Source organism: Lithobates pipiens, unplaced genomic scaffold (assembly GCF_037356315.1).
Source record: "Lithobates pipiens isolate NorthernLeopardFrog02 unplaced genomic scaffold, aLitPip1_a1.2 Scaffold_18, whole genome shotgun sequence".
In the NCBI taxonomy this organism is placed as follows: domain Eukaryota; kingdom Metazoa; phylum Chordata; class Amphibia; order Anura; family Ranidae; genus Lithobates; species Lithobates pipiens.
Window position 1 is genome coordinate 533,568,296 of NW_027507758.1, and position 21,770 is coordinate 533,590,065.

A 21,770-nucleotide genomic window follows, 5' to 3' on the forward strand; every position below is an offset into this window, starting at 1 on the left:
AAAGGGAAAGAGTCGGTTATGGTTAAATGGTCCCCAGAGGCTGAGGAAGCATTTCAGTCCTTAAAAACAGCCTTATGTAGCCAGCCAGTGTTGTACTCACCAGACTTCTCTAAGGACTTCGTGGTACAAACTGATGCATCAGACGTTGGGTTAGGAGCAGTGTTATCCCAGGTCTGGAACGGGGAAGAGCACCCAGTCATTTACCTCAGCAGGAAGTTAAAGTCCCATGAGGTAAATTACTCCACGATTGAGAAGGAATGTTTAGCAGTGAAGTGGGCTCTAGATTCCCTTCGGTACTATCTGCTAGGTAGGCACTTTGACCTGGTGACTGATCACGCTCCTTTAAAGTAGATGGCTCAGAACAAGGAGACCAATAGAAGAGTAAATAGGTGGTTCCTAGCCCTACAGGAATTTAACTTTACAGTTAAGCATCGCCCTGGTGTTAAAATGGGGAATGTGGATGCTTTGTCTCAGATACATGCGTGTCTGACTGCTGGTGTTACAACCCCAAGGTTGAAACAAGAGGGGGGGGTATGTGGCAGCAGGCAGGTGAAGTCACCTGGTTGTATCCAGGATGGTAAATATGTGTGTCCTAGATTCAGGCTTTATGCAGACTTTTACAATTAGAGGGGAAGAGTTAATGAGCCCAGCTGAAGCAAGTGGGCTCATTAAGGCCTCTACAAAAAACCCCAGCATGCATAGGGAGATGCTCCATCCTGGAACCAGTTTTGTGTTGTATAGACTGGGGAGTGTGTCACCTGTACTGTGCGGTGAGTTAACGCCTGTGTGGCAAAACCTTTACAACAAAGGCAGGGACTGGCACAGCACAAGGCTGTACCCAGTTGTTAGACAGGGAGTCTATGTGTGTAGTTAGAGGTCAAGCTGACCAGGATTTATTTTCTTGTTTTATTTTGTTTGGCTGTTATATGTATCACTGCATGGAGCATAAATAAACCGGATCTTTTGTTTTTTGAACCTACACCGCTGTCTGCTGTGCCTGACTTTGTGTTGTGAACCCATCCAGGGGGTCACACACACCCGCTGCCGAGCTAACCCCTCACAGTTGGTGGAGAATTTTGGCACTTTTTTTTTTTTTTTGTTAAGGCCAGCATGGAGGAGATACTGAGACAGCTGGCTCTAGCAAATGCAAACCAGCAACAAGCAAATGCAAATCAGCAGCAAACAAATGCAGGTTTACAAAAGAGCCTTGCAGCTCAACAACAGAGCCTTGCAGCCCAGCAGCAGACAAATGCAACTTTGCAGCAGAGTTTGGAAAATCAGCAGAAGGCTCTCCAGCAGAGTTTGGAAGCTCAGCAACAAGCCCAGCAGCGATCTGAAGCCCGCTTCATAGACCTGTTGCAGAAGCAAGAGCAGAATTTTCAACAGAAAATAGAGACATTAATACAGCAACGTCCGCAGACCAATGAAGCAAGTGGTTACAATAATACCGCATCCTTTGGTGTGAGCCGTTTACTGACAAAAATGACTGGAGAGGATGATCCGGAGGTGTTTTTGACCACATTTGAAAGGACTGCTGAAAGGGAAAAGTGGCCTAAGGAGCAATGGGCTGGACTGGTGGCCCCTCTGTTAACTGGGGAATCGCAGAAAGCTTATTATGACCTAGAGCCTGACCAAGCAAAAGACTATGTGGTGCTAAAAGCAGAAATATTGGCACGGCTGGGTGTCACCCTGGCCGTCCGGGCTCAGCGTGTGCATAACTGGACTTTTCAGGTTGGAAAACCTCCCAGGTCTCAAATGTATGATCTCATTCACCTGAGCAGGAAGTGGCTGCAGCCAGAGACTTTGACTGCACCAAACATTGTGGAATGTGTGGTTATGGATCGTTTCCTGAGAGCTCTTCCTACTGCCATCCAAAAATGGGTAAGCCATGGAGACCCAGAAAATGCAGATAAACTTGTGGATCTGGTTGAGAGGTACTTGGCTACAGAGAACCTGACCACCTCTTCCAGGGACTCACGGACTTTCCCCCCTAAGACCAGATCATCCCCAGTGGCGGGTAAGATGACTCCAAGGGGTGAGGGTGGAGAGAGTGAGAGGGTGGGAGTTCTACCTAAGGTCTGGCGGGAGCAGCCCAGGAAGCCCATGCTGCAAGAGGCAGCGAAAAAGATTATTTGCTACCGCTGCCGGCAAGAGGGACATATTGCAGCCAATTGCCCAGTTGTGGATGAGCCTATGCAATGTGACTTTATAAGGGAGAGACGTCAGTCGCTGTTTGCGACAGTTGCATGCACTGCCAATCGGGGACCTGAGAAACATTTATGTAAAATGTGTATTAATGGTAGACATGTTGATGTGTTGCTAGATTCAGGTAGCCTGGTAACATTGATAAAAGCTGAATTAGTTACTACAGAGGTCTCTGGGAAGAACAGGGTGGCTGTTATTTGTGTGCATGGGGACACCCGAGAGTATCCTGTAACTTCAGTGTTTTTTGAGACCCCCAAAGGTAACCTCTCTCATCAGGTGGGGTTAGTGGCTCACTTACCACATGATGCTATTGTGGGAAGGGATTTTCCAAAATTCTAGGAACTCTGGGATTGTCCTGAGGCCCCCATTGGTGCCCCTATAAACCAGGAAGATGACCAGAATTCCTCTGGGAGTGGTGAGGACTCTCCTGAATTTTCCTTGTCGGTATTGGCGGGGGAAACTCGAGAAACTGGGGAGGAGCCAACATCCTCAGATGAAAACATGCCGTCTGTGGAGTTTTCGGATCTTGAGGTTCACAGGGAAAATTTTGCCACAGAACAGTTAAAAGACCCCACCCTAATAAAGGCACGGGAAAATGGGGTGAAAATAGATGGCGAGTTAGTGAACCCAGATAAGACTTGCCCTTATCCTTACTTCACTATGGAAAGGGACCTGCTATATCGAGTGGCTCAAAGGGCAGAAGAAACCATTGAGCAACTTGTAGTGCCCAAACCTTACAGGAAGTTGGTGTTAGAATTGGCTCATGGACACATTCTGGGAGGTCATCTGGGGACAGAGAAAACCAGAGAGAGGGTACTGCAGAGATTCTATTGGCCTGGGGTCATGAAGGAAATAGAAAAGTATTGTTCCTCCTGCCCTGTGTGTCAGAAGTCGGCACCTATGCCACATTTCCGTAACCCACTGGTACCTCTTCCTATCATCATTGAGGTCCCCTTTGAGAGGATCGCAATGGATTTGGTAGGTCCGATAATGAAGTCTGCTAGGGGGCATCAGTACATTTTGGTTATATTGGACTATGCCACCCGTTATCCGGAAGCCATTTCTCTCCGAAATACCTCGGCCAAAACCATAGCCAAAGAGCTATCTCTTGTTTTTAGCCGCGTGGGTATTTGTAAGGAACTGCTTACGGACCAAGGTACACCCTTTATGTCCCGGGTTATGAAAGAATTATGCAAGTTGTACAAAGTGAAGCAATTGCGTACATCTGTGTATCACCCCCAAACAGATGGGTTGGTTGAAAGATTCAACAAAACCCTAAAACAAATGTTAAAGAAGGTGGTGGCTAGAGATGGAAAGAATTGGGATTGTCTAATACCCTATCTGATGTTTGCCATTAGGGAGGTACCCCAATCCTCTACGGGTTTCTCACCCTTCGAGTTGCTCTATGGGAGACACCCAAGAGGGCTGCTGGATATCGCCAAGGAAACTTGGGAAAATGAGAGTTCTCCTCACAGGAGTGTGATTGAGCATGTCGCCCTGATGCAAGATAGAATTGCACAGGTAATGCCAATTGTAAAGGAACATTTAACCCAAGCGCAGTTAGCACAGCAGAGAGTGTACAACCGTGGGGCCAAGACCCGTACTTTTTCCCCGGGGGATAGGGTCTTGGTGCTAGTCCCTACGGTTGAAAGCAAATTTCTGGCCAAATGGCAAGGTCCATAAGAAGTAATTGAAAAAATGAGTGAGGTGAACTACAGGGTTAGACAGCCAGGAAGGCGAAAGCCGGAGCAGATCTATCACGTCAATCTGCTGAAAGCCTGGAGGGATAGGGAATCCCTAGTCGCAGAGACTTTGTCACAAGTACAGCCTGATTGCTTAGTTCCTGAGGTTGGAATAGCAGACACCTTATCGAAACCCCAACAACAGGAGGTTAAAGAGTTTGTACTTCATAACAAAGAGATTTTCTCTGAGCTTCCGGGACAAACATCTGGCGTAGAGCATGACATTATCACCCCGCCAGGAGAAAGGGTAAAACTAAAACCTTATAGAATACCAGAGGCCCGACGGGAGGCAATACGTGGGGAGGTTCAAAGGATGCTGGAATTGGGTGTGATAGAGGAGTCCCAGAGTGACTGGTCCAGTCCTATCGTACTAGTGCCCAAACCTGATGGGAGCTGGCGGTTTTGTAACGATTTTAGACAATTAAATAAAGTTACAAAATTTGACACCTACCCCATGCCACGTATAGATGAGTTGATTGACCGGCTGGGAACAGCCCGATATATGACAACTCTTGATCTCACCAAAGGGTATTGGCAAATTCCCCTGGCCGAGTCGGCCAAGGAGAAAACTGCGTTTGTAACCCCAGATGGGGCATTCCAATATAAGAGAATGCCGTTTGGGTTACAGAATGCACCGGCAACATTCCAGCGGAAAATGTATAAGATTCTGAGGCCCCATCAGAAATATGCTGCAGCTTACCTGGATGATGTGATTATCCATAGCACAGACTGGGTCTCACATTTGCCAAAAGTACAAGCAGTCCTAGACTCTATCCGGGAAGCTGGGTTTACGGCCAATCCAAAGAAGTGTACCATTGGACAGGAGGAGGCCAAATATCTTGGGTACACTATTGGGAGGGGGGTGATAAAACCCCAAGTCAATAAAGTCGAGGCCATACAGAGTTGGCCACGTCCCAACAGCAAGAAACAGGTACGAGCCTTTCTGGGAATCGCTGGCTATTATCGACGATTCATTCCCCATTTTGCTTCTCAGGCTGTGCCCCTCACCAACCTGACAAAAGGGAAAGAGTCGGTTATGGTTAAATGGTCCCCAGAGGCTGAGGAAGCATTTCAGTCCTTAAAAACAGCCTTATGTAGCCAGCCAGTGTTGTACTCACCAGACTTCTCTAAGGACTTCGTGGTACAAACTGATGCATCAGACGTTGGGTTAGGAGCAGTGTTATCCCAGGTCTGGAACGGGGAAGAGCACCCAGTCATTTACCTCAGCAGGAAGTTAAAGTCCCATGAGGTAAATTACTCCACGATTGAGAAGGAATGTTTAGCAGTGAAGTGGGCTCTAGATTCCCTTCGGTACTATCTGCTAGGTAGGCACTTTGACCTGGTGACTGATCACGCTCCTTTAAAGTAGATGGCTCAGAACAAGGAGACCAATAGAAGAGTAAATAGGTGGTTCCTAGCCCTACAGGAATTTAACTTTACAGTTAAGCATCGCCCTGGTGTTAAAATGGGGAATGTGGATGCTTTGTCTCAGATACATGCGTGTCTGACTGCTGGTGTTACAACCCCAAGGTTGAAACAAGAGGGGGGGGTATGTGGCAGCAGGCAGGTGAAGTCACCTGGTTGTATCCAGGATGGTAAATATGTGTGTCCTAGATTCAGGCTTTATGCAGACTTTTACAATTAGAGGGGAAGAGTTAATGAGCCCAGCTGAAGCAAGTGGGCTCATTAAGGCCTCTACAAAAAACCCCAGCATGCATAGGGAGATGCTCCATCCTGGAACCAGTTTTGTGTTGTATAGACTGGGGAGTGTGTCACCTGTACTGTGCGGTGAGTTAACGCCTGTGTGGCAAAACCTTTACAACAAAGGCAGGGACTGGCACAGCACAAGGCTGTACCCAGTTGTTAGACAGGGAGTCTATGTGTGTAGTTAGAGGTCAAGCTGACCAGGATTTATTTTCTTGTTTTATTTTGTTTGGCTGTTATATGTATCACTGCATGGAGCATAAATAAACCGGATCTTTTGTTTTTTGAACCTACACCGCTGTCTGCTGTGCCTGACTTTGTGTTGTGAACCCATCCAGGGGGTCACACACACCCGCTGCCGAGCTAACCCCTCACAATAGATAAATAATAACTGATTATGTTATAAAATATAGCATAATAATATATACTTTAGCATGATTAAAACAGTACCTTTTCATCAGTAGAAGATTATTATTCTCCCTCTTAACTGTGTGAGAAAAACATGGGATGTTTTCCTTGTAGTTAAGAGGGCTGGGCTGGAAGGGAGTATTTGTCTTTTAGACACATGCCCCCTTCTATGACACTGCAGTGAGAGGACAGCCTCCATTTTTCTTGGACAGCTGGGGCCAATGGTACTTTACCATTGGTCCAAGGCTCCAAGCTGTCCATTGAGCTCACTGCCGCTGACAAGAAGTGAGGAGAGGCACTATGAGGTCATCCTCTCAGTCTGCTGCCAGCTTGTATTTAAACTGGCTGCTCTGTATGTAGCTTCTGACAGGCTGCACAAGGAGCCCCATATCTCCATAACCATAGGTCATAGGAGTCCCAAATTTTGAGCAGTGGCGGGGTAGGACTTCGGCTACCCACCCTACTGTGACCCCAGTTCACCCTCGAAGCTAAATCATTTTTTGTTTTTGTTTTGTTTTTGTTTTTTTTGTTTTTTATGTTCATGGCTCTGCCTCACCTGCCTCTTCTGACTGCATGCCCCTGAGTTGTATTACAACTTGTGTGAATGGTGGAGTTAGGCAGAAAGAGTGGGCGTAGTCGGGTTCTCTTGATAACAGCCTGTGACACCCTTTAGTTGTGTTAACCCCCACCGCACTGTAAGATTGCAACTGTGGGGGTGAGGGTAAGCAGGACAGAGGAAGATTACTACTAACAGCAGAGGAATTAGCACATGTGACATATACAGACTGTAAGTTATGTCCCTTGTGCTGCTTTTTCTGTTTTTGATTTTTGGCTGCACTAAGACTTTAAAGTGGTTGTAAACCTCAGATATAAAATATGAACAGAGCATATCCCTTTTTACTGTGTGTTTGTCTCAATTAAGAGCACTAAGGCCGCGTACACATGGGCGGATTGTCTGCCCAACTAAGTTTGTCAGACAATCCGACAGACAGTCCGTCCAAATTTTGAATGAACGGACTTGACCACACACGATGAACAGACAGTCCGCTGAAAGCTTGCGCGATGACGTGTACAGCACGTACGACGGGACTAGAAAAACGACGGCCTAAGGCCGCGTACACACGGGCGGATTGTCTGTCCAACTTAGTCCGCTGAACCGTGTTTCAGTGGACAATCCGCTCGTGTGTGGGCTTCAGCGGACTTTTTCAGCGGACAGTCTGGCGGACTAAGTCTTTCGGAATTTCCGTAATACAGTCCGTCCAAACTTGGTTTTGTCCGTCCAAACTTGGTTTCAGCGGACAGTCCGCTCGTGTGTAGGCAAGTTGGACGGACTAAGTATGGCGCATGCTCAGAAAGGATTTACACGGCCGAAGGTTGCATTGCAGTGTATTGGACGTCGTTTTTCTAGTCCCGTCGTAGGTGCTGTACACGTCATCTCGCAAGCTTTCAGCGGACTGTCTGTTCATCGTGTGTGGTCAAGTCCGTTCATTCAAAATTTGGACGGACTGTCTGTCGGATTGTCTGACAAACTTAGTTGGGCAGACAATCCGCCCGTGTGTACGCGGCCCTAGTGTAATTTCTGTCTGCTGTTTCATTCCTCTGCTATCAGCATGAGTCACTTCTGACAAGTTTTCCTGACACCAAGAGAAAAATGGTGACGGGGAAGGACCTCCAGCAGATTATTTCCATAGTAGGTTAGGTTGAATAAAGACAATAGTTCATCCAGTTCAACCTGTGTAGGTGCACATGTGTCAGTGTCTTAAATTATTATTTCCCATATCCCTGTATGTTGTGCTCTTAAAGATGTACATCCAAGAGTCTCTTAAAAATATCTATACTCCCTGCAGCTACCACCAATTGCGGAAGATAGTTCCACATCCTTATTGCCCTGACAGTGAAAAACCCCCTGCACAGTTTAAGGTTAAACCGCTTTTCCTCCAATCTCATTGTGTGCCCCCATATCCATTAAACTCCTTGAGACTGAAAAGTTTTTTTCCTATGCTGGGATCATTATTGAGATATTTGTAAATTGCTATCATGTCCCCTCTCAAGTGTCATTTCTCCAGCGAGAATAGAGTTAGTGTTTGCAGTCGTTCCTCGTAATTGAGGTCTTCTAGTCCCCTTATTAGATTTATTGCCCTTCTTTGGACTCTCTCCAGCTCCAGCACATCCCTTCTGAGTACTGACAGATTGACAGCTTTAGATCCATTCCTGTGTACTGTGTGAAGGGGATGATGTGTCTCTTTCCTCCAATCAGCTCTCGGAGCCCCCCTTACTGAACTCTTCAGAGTGTAATTTCAGCTCTCTACCCCCTTTTTTTCTGATCTCTCAGACAAGCTTTAAAAATTCAGCATAACACATGTAGAGAAAAGAGGATTGCAGATAGATAGGAAAATGTGTTTCATCTCTGTGTATCACCTGAGGCCAATTCACTTCAATTGGTATATGTGAGGATTTATAACCACGTTAAGGTACTTTAGAGGATTCAGCAATGAAAAATTGCCCAGCAGCAGGCCAGTTTCAATCAGGGATAATAGGCCTGACTAATGTAAGCCTAACTTGTATCTATGGAGATAGGGATGTGTGATGAATGTGAGTGATAAAATGTCAGGTGGTTTAGGTGCCCACTGACTGTTGGCAGCACCAAGAAAAGATGGCCAGTAGTGAATGATCTATTTTTTTTTTATCTTCCAAGCAAATCTGTACATAAATTGTCCAGGACTGAAGAATTTTCCTCAAACCCATAATAGCGGCGAACACAAACCTCATCCCTGATTACTAAGAGTCTGTTCATCCTGCAGGTCAGATAAAATGAAGAATAATGTGTTTTAAAGGAAAATATGATTTTTTTGTGATGCCAGCATCAGTTACATTCAGGGGTCAGGGAGTAGAAAATCAACAATATGAGGCCAAATTCCAACTCAATCAGGTTGTGGTATATTTTTATACAAGGACAACTTTATAAATAATAAACAATGTTACGGGCTCTTTCTGTGTGTTTGTTGTACAAAATACACATTCCATTCCTTATTGTGGACACAAGTAGGTTTTTATATCTGTAGTAAAATCATCCTCCATTTGTGTTATTTGGCTGATGCGATGAGTAAAATCAGAAGTACCTAGTCTTAAAGGGACGGCCACATACTGTAGATTTATGAAACTGTGCCCCATGTCCCTATTGAGATTTCTTGGTCTCATGTCATTATAGAAGTCGCTGAGCCAATTACATTATCTAAGCTAAGGAGAAACACAGTTTCGACAAATCTATAGAAACCTAAAAATAATTTTGCCCATGGGACTTTGGCTGCACCAAATAAAGCTGATGACAAATTTATTAACAAGTGCAAAATGTATTCTATATTAACCACTTCAGCACCAGAATATTTACCCTTCATTTTTTGCGATACAGCACTGCATTAACTTTAACTGGCAATTGCGCAGTAATGCGACGCTGTACTCACATACAATTGATGTCCCTTTTTCCCCACAAATAGAGCTTTCTATTTGGTAAAATTCTTTATAAATTTAGGCCAAAATGTATTCTGCTACATATGTTTGGTAAAATAAATCCCAATAAGCGCATATTGATTTGGTTTGCACGTCTACAAACTATGGGATCGATTTTTACTAGTAATGACGGCGATCAGCGACTTATAGTGGGACTGCAATGTTGTGATGGACAAATCGGACTCTAACTGATACTTTTGACACTTTTTGGTGACCAGTGACACTAATACAGTGATCAGTGCTAAAAATATGCACTGTCCCTATACTAATGACACTGGCTGGCAAGGGGTTAACATCAGAGAAGATCAAAGGGTTAACTGTGTGCCTAGCCTGTGCTTTGTAGGGACACATGATGAATGCCTTACCTACTGACAGAACAGCAATCTGCCTTGTTTACTAAGGCAGATCACCGCTCTGGCTCTGTAACGAATGATCAGCAGGTGCCGGCCAAGATCGAGTCTGCGGTACCTACAGATTAGCTCCCGCTTATTCCATGAGTGTCCCCATGTTCCCAATAATTAGTGTTTCCACCACCAGGTGGCACCAGATAAATGAGCCTCTAACCGGATCTTGTGGATCATAATATAATATGGTCAAATGCACATGTTAAATTCCATTGGATGGGAAGACTTCAAACACGAGTATGTGTCCAGTCAGGGTTGATCTATCTCTGTCTCCGCCGAGAAGGAAAACCAGAGACGAACCAGAGACACTAGGGGGAGTTTGACAGAGACAGAGATGGATAAACCCTGACTGGAGACATACCTGGTGTTTGGAGTCTTCCCATCCTAAGGAGTTTAACATGGGCATTTGACCATATTATATGATGGTCCATGGGTTTCGGTAAGAGGCTCATTTATCTGGTGTCACCTGGTGGTTGAACCACTGAATATTGGGAATGTGGGGAATAACTGGATTATGCATTGATTGCTCCTTTCTGAACTGTGTTGTTCAACAATTTTTTTTCTTTATGCCCTCATTGATGGGTTTTTTTATGAACTGAACTTCTTTCACAAATTCGTTTGCTATCACTTCATGCTTGGTATGATATAAGTTTGGTGTTATTATAACAACACATAATATTTTTTTTAACAAATATTGATTCATTTACCTGTTTATTGATTTGGTGCTTCATTTATTTATGATTATATATAAAGGAATGCAAACCCTGTGCATCATCTGACTAATAATGAAAAAGTCACCCCTATTCAGAGCCTTCACTCTACACACAACAAACAGCTTTTTCTTCAGAGCAGAAACAAAGAAAATAAAATCCCTGCAATGTGCATTGATCATCCATAGGGCAATGTTTTTTTTTTAACAATGAAAGTGGAGTTACTCTTTAAATTCTTGCCAGCCAGATTTGTCTCTGCCATTCGTGAAATTCTCAGATTTGTTAAAATCTGGACCACCGGCTTCAGTCCTGGGCTCCTTGGTGGGACCCAGTAAGGCAGCGAGTGTAAGTAATAGCAATCCAGTGGCTTCTTAGCCGCTGGATTGAGTTTACATTTTTCGGCATCGCCAGCTAAAAAAAAAATACTGGGGTCATGACTGCAGCCATGGCCCCGGTATAACCTCTTCAATCAGAGGATGTACGTGTACATCCTTTTGGGGGAAGGGGTTAAACCTCAAAACAAAAATATAATATATAGCCACCATTCAGTAATTAGATGTGGTAGCTTCATTCATTTTATTTTTACATTTTTATTTCTCTTTACCTGGTGATCATGCGAATAACTCACTTTCTGTCCATGGGTGGCTATGCTCACTCCCACACTATATTCACAGAAGAAGCCATGCTTGTCACCCAGGCTGGCCTTTGAACATGTGTGTCTTTGTTCACCTTCATTACTTAGGAGATGGGGGGATTAGTAGTTTGCAGAAGAAAAGTTACATTGTTTTTGCTTCTAGTTCAGCTTGCAGAACGTGACAAGGACACTCTATTTCTGGCAAGATCAACAGATATTTTCTGTACTTGCTGAAAATGTTCTTAGCCTGCAATAAGAAAACTAACGCAACAACCACATTTTAGAACTGGTAAGCTGCAACATATTAGATTTTTGTTTTTGGGTTAATTATCTTTTAAGAAAAGAACATTTTTGTCTAGGGATTGTGTGAGTAAAGAAGTTTTTGGAAAGCTGTATGGAGGCTGCAAACAATTGTTCTCCACCTAACCAGGGCATTAGGACATACAAACCATTACTGGACTTAAAAGCCCATCATTACATGTAATTTTTATGGGTCTTCTGAGTGATTAATGCAAATTCTTTGTCTGGGTTCTTACAAGTTGGAGCATGGAGAAGAGAGCTCCTTAATCTGATCATAAAAACAGGTTTATTCCCAGAATCCTCAGACCCTGGCAGTGTGTGGTCTGCAATGCGTTCATAAACCAGACATAGCCCTTTATGGAGTCTGGATGAGCTTTAAAGAGTTCAAATGGGTGGATCAGATGTTGACGAGTAACTTTGGAAGAATGGTGTGCAGTGTGAGGTCAGCTACGGCTAAAAACATTAAGATATATAGGGGTTTTATATCAAGGCTTATGCCAGATAAGATAAAAAGAAGTGCAAAATGATGAGGCTTATTTTATATAGAAAATAGACATAAAAATCAAGGCATTCTTTATATCATATAAAATTGCTGACATGACCCTTAAGTAAACACCTTTATGCTTTATGACCTAGCATTCAATTATTTCTTGAATTTCCTTCATAAAAGAAAATATATTTATATTTGGTTCTATAAATTATCTGTAGAATGTATTATGAGAAGAACCAGTTACCTTTTTTTCTTCCTCTTATGGAATTTTTTATTTTTTTTATATATATCTATGTGGTCAGCATAGAGATCCCAATCTGCTATTTCACCATTACATCAGTAGTAGGATTTAAAGTCAATAGTGTATTTATTACCATATTAAAGGGGACCCAGCATCAGATATACATGTTTTTTTTTATTTTAAGAACATGCAATGCGGATGTGTAACACATTCAGAGGTCGCAGTGCTCCCCCTGACAATAACTTTATCTGGTTTTGCTCCAAAAGAATGGCTCCACTTTTATTTGGGCATCATCCAGGGTCAGCATCTATTTTCTGAAATGAGATGCTGGACCAGAGATGACACACTCATGTAAATCCTAGCAGCTGTAAAGTTCCTTGCCAGATCAGTCCCCTTGCTGCAGCCTCTTAACTTCTGATTTCCTTCAGTTTTTCGTTGAAATCTTATCACTGGAGGGTTGGAAACTGAGGAAATTCTTCTTTCTGCCTGCATAAAATGATGGCATTGGTTCAGTCTAGATCATGGATCTCCAAACTTTCTATAGAAAAGGCCAGTTTACTGTCCTTAAGACTTTAGGGGATGGATTGTGCCCAGTGGGAGTTAATGATGCCTGATATTTGGTATTAGAGGAAGAAACAGTTGGTGTCAGTCAGAAGAATAGTGCCCCATTTTTGTTATCAGTGGAAGGAATTATACCCCATCGTTGGTGTTAGTGGAAGGAATAGTGCCCGGTTGTTGGTGTCAGTGGTAGGAATAATGCCTCAAGGCCTGGACCATTTTCACAGAGAGAAATCACCTTTTAATTGGAATTTCATTATAAAAATATTTGATAACTCATAGCAAAAACACTTTTGGTTGTCAGATCTTCTAATCCCTATCTCAATCTATGTCTACCTTTTTACACATTTTTTATAGCACAAGGAGCCCAGTTTTTGAATTGTCAAGGGTCTGGGGAATTGTGTTCACAATTTGGCAAACCTGAACTAAAATTGAATCCCATTGAAGACTATAGGGGGCCAATCTTGTTAAATTCTATTAGGGGCTAATCTTGTTAAATTCTATTGGGAGAAAATCTTGTTAAATTCTGGCCATTTTAAGGACTGATAAGCAAACTACTGTGCTAAAAGGCATGGGAAACTGGGCATTGCCATGAGAGATATTTACCAATGAAAAACAAAAATACCATACAGCGGGGAGGGAGCCTTTTCATGCGGCTTTCATGGCAACATTGAAAATATGCAAATAACATGCTTGGGGGATGCCTTGAAGTGTTTGTAAACCTCAGACATGAAGTATGAACAAAGCATAATGTGTAGTGTGCAGCCACTTTAAAGCTGTATGTGGTGTTATGGAACAGTACAATTTTTATTGACAGTTTCAATGAACGTGTACATTGGTAGCTCATATTTGGCTGTGGAATAGTTTTTTTCCTTTTCAGTTAGCTTATCCTACATACTGCCACAGCACCCCAATCTCATTCATTGAAGTTAGTTTTAGCAGTGATGCATGCTTTTTCATCAAATAATAATAAGCCCACTTTGATGGTCAGATAGAATTTGGCCAGCAGTTTGCTGTGACTGTCCTTGTTCTCGTTAATGCAAAACTTTTCTGACTCAATGAAGGGCCCATTTGCACCATCTATTTGCAGTAACAGGCATGTGGTACCGTTTGTTCTGAATAGCACTGCAATGCACCTACACACAGATGTGCAGTGCGGTACACTGCACTGCCAAAAAATAGTGCATGCATTGTTTTATGGCAATGCACCACAATGCATGCAAACCTCAATAGTAAGAACCTCTTGGCCAAATCTGCACATAAATGCACTGGGAATGCAAATCTCCGACCAATAGGATTTGCCTCCAACTCACCTGCTACAAATAGTTAGGAGATAATCCCTATAATGCTAATACTGACAACGATGACAAAAAATAATTAAAAATAAAAGCTGGAGACTCAATTTACGCACTGGCGATGGGCTCCAGCGGTGCGGGTCAGGGAGACAACAGACAGACCTTGTTATACCATTACAGACGCATATGGGACTTAGCTTCTGCTAAACTAGGGATACCACTCCATAATGATTATACCCCATTATGGTATAATAAAACCCTGTTGGAATTTCTACGACTCCCTGATGCAGACCTTTGGTCAACTTATGGTATTCTCTATATGCACCAACTGTTTGTTGACGGAACCCTTAAAACCATCGCCACGCTTAGAGAATAATTTTCACTTCCCGGCTCCATGCTCTTTCGATTTTTACAGGTGAGACACGTGGCTCGGGCTCAGTTTTCGAAATACACCCCACAGTCTACCCCCAATGCACTAATGGCCATAATCAAGAGTTCTGACCTCCGTAAATTAACCTTGTCCTTCTATGACATGCTCACTACCCCCGCTTCCACCAAATTGGCATATAAACTCAAACCTCACTGGGAAAGAGTGATAGGCCCTCTGGAGGATGTGGAATGGGAGGAGGCTTTGGAATCCTGTAAGGCTGTCTCACTCAAACTTGCAGACAGACTGACTCAAATTTATATTATCCATCGGGCATATCTCACCCACCTTTGGGTTGCCAAATATAGAAGCTCTCAATCTACCCTTTGTCAGATGTGCGGGAAGGAGGTGGGTACATTCTTTCATTTAATATTGTCATGTCCCAAAATACATGGACTGTGGGCGCAAGTTGTATCCATTAGACCCAAAACAATGCTTACTTGGGTGCTTCCAGATACTACAGACAAAAAAACAAAGACATTCCTGCATGAGACCTTGTTCTCAGTGAGGAAGGTTATTGCCCGGAATTGGATTAGACCCATACCCCCTGGGCTGGTGGAGTGGAAGGTGGAGGTCAATAATAATTTACTATATAAAAAGGTTATGCATATTAACAGGGAATGCCCGGCCAAATATGACAAAATATGGGATTGTTGGTTACAGGACTCCGATACCTGCACGCAAGGCACCTTGAATCTATGTTCCCAGATGAGTGGTTTGCCCCTTGCTATGTGTCTTGATAAAGGTCTAGATGACCCACATGGTCGACACCAGATAATGCCCTTACCCTATTTCTGTCCCCTTTTACACATGTTGTTATTCATGACACCGGTTCTGAAACATCTGTACTTTATTCACTGTACACCCTTCTGATATCAGAGACACTTTAGATGTTTTTTATGTAATATTATATATGCACTTATTTCCTGTTTTTGTTTGTTTTCTTTGTTTGACATAATAAACTTGGTTGAAGGAAAAAATACATAAAAAAACAAAAAAAAGCTGGAAGTCTAGATGTAAAGCCGCGTACACACGGGCGGACTGTCTGGCCAACTTAGTCCGTCGAAACACATTTCAGCGGACAGTCCACTCGTGTGTGGGCTTCAGCGGACTTTTTCAGCGTGCAGTCTGGCGGACTAAGTATTTCGGAATTTCCGTAATATTGTCCGTCAGACTTTGGTTTCAGCGGACAATCCGCTCGTGAGTAGGCTAGTTGGACGGACTAAGTATGGCGCATGCTCAGAAAGGATTTACACGGCGGAAGGTTGCATTGCTGTGTATTGGACGTCCTATTTCTAGTCCCATCGTACGTGCTGTACACGTCATCGTGCAAGCTTTCGACGGACTGTTTGTTCATCGTGTGTGGTCAAGTCCGTTCATTCGAAAGTAGGACGGACTGTCCGTCGGATTGTCTGACGGACTAAGTTGGCCATACAGTCCGCCCGTGTGTACGCGGCTTTATACAGAAATAGGGACTTCTTGACAGCATACAACACAGTTACTAGAATCAATACCCCTAATGATGTATTATTTAATACACTGGTACTCCTAGAAAATGACATATGCATTAAAGTGCATGAGAAGTTAAAGTTGAATTCTAGAAGAAACATAACTAGTTTTAATGCTTCCTCCCCTTCCTAACACCTATTCAAACTAACCCGTGTAAGAAAGATGTATATACTTGCCTATTTTCAGCCTGGTCATGTGATCTGGCTCTCTTTTGTCAGCCAGCAGCGGCTGCAGGGGAGAGGAGGCAGTGCCAACAATAGATAGGCAATGGGAGCCTAGGGGTGACATCACTGTTCCCAGGCATTCCAGCCATTGTCAAGCACCCTCTCCTCTCCCCTGTAGCCACTGTTGGCCGATATAGGGGATCACATGACCTGACCAGAGATGCCTGAAAATAGGTATATCTTTCTTAAGCAGGTTAGTCAGCATAGATTTTAGGGGAGAGGGAGCATTTTTAAGATTAGTTAGGGTTTAGCCTAGAATTGTACTTTAAAAACAAAAATGCAATATATTGTAGTTTATAAGTCCTTAGATGTGGTGGTTTTGATAGTTTTAATTTTTCAGGCTAATAGCATTTTCAGCAAGCACAGACAATACTTGTTATTGATTTTGCCAAAAATAAATGTCCTTGCCACTTTCCATGAGTTTAAAAGAAAGCACTAATATCCTTACCTTTCTTGTGTAGGCTGCTAGTCCCATTATTCCATCACATAATGAAAATGAACAAAATCAGACATGAAGAATTCCGCTGGTGTGGCACGGATGACTCCCTCTGTAGGTTACAAGGAAAAATGAGTGACAGGAAATGTGATATTTGAAGGATCACCAGGTGAAAATAAAAGGAAAAAAAGGTTGAAAAAAAAAAGAAAATACATATATGTATTTGTTTTTGGATTTAAATACCCTTTTGGTTGTAGTCCTCTACTGCCTATAAAGTCTGGGGACAGAAAAAGGCTCAGGCCAGCTATGGCACATATTAGTTACCATAACAATCACTATTTTCAAAAATGTGACTTTTATTTTCTGCTCCCATTGCTTAAAACACCTATCGTTATGACAAAGAAAAAGAATGAGCCCTCAAACTTGGACTGATCCCCAGAACACAATTGGTAGAGAGGAATCCTGTTTGAAGTTCCTTCAGGGCCCAGCTACTCAACTTATCCTCACTGGGATTACTTTTTACAGGGAGATCAATTTCCAGAGACTTGATCCCACTAGCAGTTCTATTTTGAAGGCTCCCAGGTCTTGGTATTATTAGAAATGTACTGGCAAACACAACATTTCTGTGACTATACGGTTAATTTCCTCTAGATGGCGCATCTGTGCTTACATGTTCATTTATTTTCCCCATCATGCATTATTACATGCTAGCTTCCTGTTTTTTCTTCTTGCTGAACTGAAAGGAGAACAGTGCTGTTCTCTCAAGGTTTAAAGTGTTTTTTTGTGTGTAAAGTACAAATATTCAAGATACAATCCCCTCTCTTAGCTCACAATCAGGCAAAAGTAGTATCTAGATTTATTTCTGTCTAGTTCTGAGTTTCAAGAGTTGTGTGTTTTAAATGTAATTCACTGTATTTCTGATGATTAGTCCTGCATATTTGTCCTCTTTATTCAGTTCTAGTGTGTTGATGTGTCAGCGTAAGAACTTGATATTTACATTAAACATCAGTGATACAAGAACCTCACCTTCTCATTGTGACTAAGGGCGACATAAGAAATGTTACTTTAATTTTGTGTTTCCATTGCTTAATACACTTATCATTATAACAAAAATAGACTGAGCCCAGAATCCTAGATTGTGGATTGATGACAAGAGCACAATTGGTAAAGAAATAACCCTGTTTTAGGTAATTTAAGGGCCCAGGTACCCAACTTATGCTTATTGTAATTACACAACATGAAGATCCATTTCCAAGAAGTTGATCCCACTAACAGGTCCATATGGGAGGCTCCCAGATCTTGGTGTCATCAGTTTTTGGAACAGCACCTTGGCATCATTTCATGCATAAGTGGCCAAAACATTTAAAGCATTTGTGCCCACTGTGGAGTTCTATCTTCACCAATGCTTCCTCAACCTACTGCAGTGCCCAGAAACAAGAGACATCCCTAAAACTGAATGCTCAACTCAGTCCATGCCGAAATAAAAGGATGTATGCCATCCTCCTGACAAAGCATAAATCACCAGCACATCATGAATCTTCACAATAGCTTCCAAAATGTATTAAAGTGATCACATCGCATAAGTAAATTGCAATGTTTTGGGGCCATGCAGGATCCCTTCGTCAGGCCTGATGAAGGGGTCCTGTATGGCCCCAAAACTTTGCAATATACTGATGTGATGAGATCGCTTTAATAAATTTTGGATGCTATTTTAATAATAATAATAATAATAGTAATAAATGCTTTGACTTTAATTTGTTACGTTTCCAGCTGGAAGTTCCTACAGAACCCACTTACTTCAAGCCATACTTCTACTTGGTCATCCCTCTGACAGGTCTGACAGGCACTCTTTGCACAGGCAAACTGGAGTCAATCTGAACTGGCTCTTGGGGGTGATCATTAAGGTGTCTGACCAAGAGAATCGGAGTGCTCTGTGACTCTCACAACAGCATTCTTTCACTTGTCCCCGAGGATGTCACAGTAGATGGCCCCACTGAGCATCTGCAAGAGACTCTTGGCAGCTTCACAATGTAGTAGCAGTTTCATGGAACAAAAAGACAGTAAGTAAACTAATTGCAGACTTTAGTGCGTGGCTATTAAGAAATTACCCATAAAATCTTGAGCAATGTAAGTGTCCCTTTTATGTTTTATAGCCTGACTTATGACTTTGGTTCCAGTTAATTACAATACAATTGTTCAGGGAAAAGGGGCATTAACTACTGTAAATGGGGAGGTTTTAGAGACCTGGATTTGCTTCAGTCATCTGGAACGTATCTTGTTGTGTAAGTATATTGTCTTGTCACCCCTGCAGGCTATAAAGCTTAATTTAGCTAAACTACAAGAAAGTCAGCATAACAAACAGACAATTACTCTGTCACCCTCTTTTGTAGAATGTTGAGCTTTGGTTTTATTGTAATTTGAGCAGGTATAGTGTTTTCTTACTATCTATGACTGGAGCTGAAAGACAAGTTCTAGTTTATGGGAAAAGTTACACAGGATGGCTTGAACTAGTTTGAACTGGAGATACATAATCTTGTAAGTGTCTAAGGTCAGGTCAGTGTGATCAAATAAATTACATTCAGTCATTTACCTGGTGTTGATTCCTGACATTCTGGAATGTTAAATTAAAGGTAACCGTAGGAGGGTGACGTGGTCATTCATTAATTACCAATCAAAGGTTAACACAACTTCCTCTAAGCAATACACGTACATAAAGGACATGGACTGTTGGTCAGCTGCACACAAATCAGTCATTTTGTTAGCTGTTAAAGCCCAATTGAAGTTTTCATTTTAGCACATATGAGCAGGAAAATTGTCTTCTGTGTGTTTATTGCTTTTATTTTATGTTTAACTCTCAGTGGCAGCACAAAGAAATGGAGAGATGGACCTCTGTTTTTTGTATGAGAACAATGGTCTCTCTGCAGTGGTCTCACAGGTTCACTCGTAAGCAGGTTGTGTTAATGCCGATTTAATAAGTTAACCACTGGCCCAGGCTGGGGGAAAGAGTTAAGTTATGTGTTCTCAGTTCCCAGGCTTTTGGTCCCAGTCAGCCCACCTGTGGTGTAAAAAGGGGGAAGGCTGAGGTCCAGGACTTCCAGACTGTTCCCACTATTGGTTCAGCTCGTAGTAATTGGAGGACGTCCAAGCAATGGAGAATACTAGCATGGACTACCACCTCACAGAGGTATGTCCGGGCAGCCACACAACTATAGTTAGGGTTATGAATTGGACTTGCTCATATTGGACTGTAATGTTGAAGTCTCTTTAGTAAATTTACATTAACTTTTCCAAGCCTGGTATGAAGTTATTTAAAGGGGTGCATGTGGGTTCTGGCATATCTAAAGAACCTGGGTCTGTAAAGCACAAAGAGGTATGAAGCTCAGCTACTACCAAAGAGTTAACTCAGCAAGACAAGGAGAAGGAATGCAGTTGCTAAGAGTAACCAAGTTTTGGACACAAAGCAACCAGTAATTAGGTGTGATACCTGTAAGGTTACAGGTCCTCTGGTAGTGAGGGGGTCATTGTCTGGCTCACTCCATAGTGGTCGGTTTTTAGTAACAACCAGAACCAAACCCATGTTGAAGGGGAAGAGAAGCACTCAATATCAAACACACATAAGGTCCATGCTCGTGCTTGGTGAGACCCCATTCTGTTACCTGGAGTGAGATAACAGAGGAATGCTGGACTGGTGGCATGGGCGCAGGCTCAGCACATCCCTCCTAATGCAACATCTATCAAGTTACATTGTGTAGTGACACAGGACAGCATTTTTCAGAGGAACTTTGCATTTTTTACTGCACACAGTGGAAGCTCAGTCGGGGAACTGCCTTAATGTTAGATTCTTCACATGACTGCAGTCTCTGCCTGTTCTCGGGCATTGATGAGCACACTTTGCACAAAAAAGTACCCACAAGTGCAGGGCAAGTAGGCTCGGCTTACACACTGCTGAGTCAGAGCTGAAGCTTTGGTTTTAACTAAGTTCAAGCTCCCTGCTGATAGGAGAGCTCTAGTTCTGCAGTGCTCTTTGCTGTGCTTTTTGTGTTTTTACCGTGATATTTTGCGTTTTTTATAATTTTTTGGGGGGTTTTTTGGAAAATTTGTTGTTGGGCAGATTTAAAAACACTGAAAAAATGCAAATCGTGGAAAAGTCACGGTAAAAACACACTAAAAATACACTACGCGTTTTTCTGCAGCTTCTCCACTGAACCAAAAAAGCAGCATTTTGCATTTAAAAATGTCCCTGACCATTTCCAAAAATGCAAAGGTACAAAGATGTTGATGTGAACCTGTTGTATAGCCACCAATGTTAAAAATAATGTCCTGTGTTTCTGCAAAAAACAAAAAGCATGAAAAAATGCTTGGGTCAATGGCAGTGCTGTGGTGTCAGTGGCAGTGCTGGGGTATCAGTGCTGGGAGGGGGGTCAGTGGCAGTTCTGTGGTGTCAGTTCTGTGAGGAGGGGGGGTTCAGTAGCAGTGCTGGGAGGAGGGGGGTTCAGTGGCAGTGCTGAGAGGATATGCTACAGGCAGTAGTACTCACTGTGACACTGTCTTTGGCTCCATGGTGTCTGGCGGCAGTGACACCTATACCTAAATGAGGAGTCTAGTCTCCTCCCCCCTGCCATTCCACAAACTGAATGGGCGGGCCTCAAAGAGGCAGAAGGAGCAGCCACGGGCTACAGGGACAGCTCAGTTGTGACCACATGCAGCCCGGAGGCTCCGCTGACAAGGATGCACCACCTGGAAAGAGGGGAGACATGGAGCTTCTCGCATCTAGAAGTCTCCTTTCCTTCTGCTCTCCCCAACCAAAATTGCCCCACACAGAAATGCTGGGGAAAAAATGCGGGCATCAATTTGCCACCCCTCTCAAACGGCCGCCTGGGATCATTGGACCTACCGGAACCAATGGTAGGGCCGGCCCTGGATGTCACACAGACATCTCATGAAGTTAAAATGACAGCCACGCACTTGAGGCAGTG

At 43.0% G+C, this 21,770-nt stretch overlaps 1 long non-coding RNA gene across 1 annotated transcript in view; it reads right to left on the reverse strand.

The window, feature by feature from the left end:
* LOC143988897 (uncharacterized) overlaps positions 1-21,361 on the reverse strand; it is a 79,104-nt gene extending 57,743 nt beyond the window's left edge. Inside the window, exons 1-2 of the long non-coding RNA XR_013276933.1 lie at positions 21,332-21,361; positions 16,807-16,906 (exon numbers count right to left, since the gene is read on the reverse strand). This is a non-coding gene — a long non-coding RNA (uncharacterized LOC143988897). The remainder of the gene's footprint in view (positions 1-16,806; positions 16,907-21,331) is intronic.
* Between the last annotated feature and the right edge of the window lie 409 nt (positions 21,362-21,770).